This window comes from Alligator sinensis, unplaced genomic scaffold (assembly GCF_000455745.1).
Source record: "Alligator sinensis unplaced genomic scaffold, ASM45574v1 scaffold195_2, whole genome shotgun sequence".
In the NCBI taxonomy this organism is placed as follows: Eukaryota; Metazoa; Chordata; order Crocodylia; family Alligatoridae; genus Alligator; species Alligator sinensis.
In genome coordinates, this window is record NW_005842253.1 from 1,334,715 (window position 1) to 1,335,668 (window position 954).

General features: G+C 54.4%; 1 long non-coding RNA gene across 2 annotated transcripts in view; it reads right to left on the bottom strand.

Moving 5' to 3' along the window:
• The window catches only part of LOC112550918, a 17,216-nt gene extending 16,411 nt beyond the window's left edge, over nt 1–805 (bottom strand). For both annotated transcript variants that reach the window (XR_003094995.1, XR_003094996.1), the window contains exon 1: nt 284–805. This is a non-coding gene — a long non-coding RNA (uncharacterized LOC112550918). The remainder of the gene's footprint in view (nt 1–283) is intronic.
• Nucleotides 806–954: the final 149 nt, after the last annotated feature.

Genomic DNA, 954 nt, shown 5'->3' on the forward strand with positions numbered 1-954 from the left:
AGAGAAAGAAAGAAGACAGTTGCTATAGGAATAGGTCTAGAAATATTTCATTTCTTTATCAGATCATCATCTGATCATACTTTCTGTATTTTCAAGATCAGCAGGATGAAGTTTAATTGCTATTACTACTTGCACCTGGTACAACTTCATGGCAACGCTCTAAAAGGATTTTTGCTATGCACAGCCTGCAATTTAAGTAACACAAATAGTGGGGAGAAAACGGCTGGGAATTAATTAGCAATGCAAATGAAAAACAGTGTAACCTTAAAAAAAGTATGCTTACATAGTCCACTTACAGAAGCGCTCCAGCGCCAGTTCCCCCCCGCCTTTCCCTGGCTGGAAGACAGGTGATGTGACAGACTGCTTCCAAGAACTCATTCCCACTGACATGGTTTAACCACAGAAAGGCCTCGCGCTGCATTTCTGGTTGTGAAGCTCTGCTGGCCAGTTTTGCCAGCAGAAAGCCGGCCGCCTGGGGTCTACAGCAGGCTGATGGCATGTGTCAAGGAAGAAAACGACCTCCAAGGACTTCTCTGTGCTCTTCCCAGCCCCTCACTGCCAGAGAGGGGAGGTGTGTATTGGTGCGACATGCAATGAATCCCACTGCAAGAGGAGGCTATTCCCACCCCAGCAGCTGTCTTTCCTTGCTCAACGGTGCAGGCAGATGTGGCCCTTTGCAACCCCCTCGCCCCCCGGCTCACCACCTGCAAGCCGGGTCCTTGCTTTGATAACCCCGCAGGCAAGCGGGCGTGCGGAGCCAGCTCCAGTCCTCCCCTCCCCGCCAAGCCCCCAGCCCAGCCCAGCCCAGCCCAGCCTAGCCTAGCGGCATCTCGATGATCTCAGCAGGTTAAAGGTAACTCGGCGCTGGCGCTGCTCGGGCGCCGCCTACCTCGCATCGGGGCAGCGCGCGGGGCCGGCCCCGGCGGCGAGCCGCACCACGTTCCCGCTCTCACC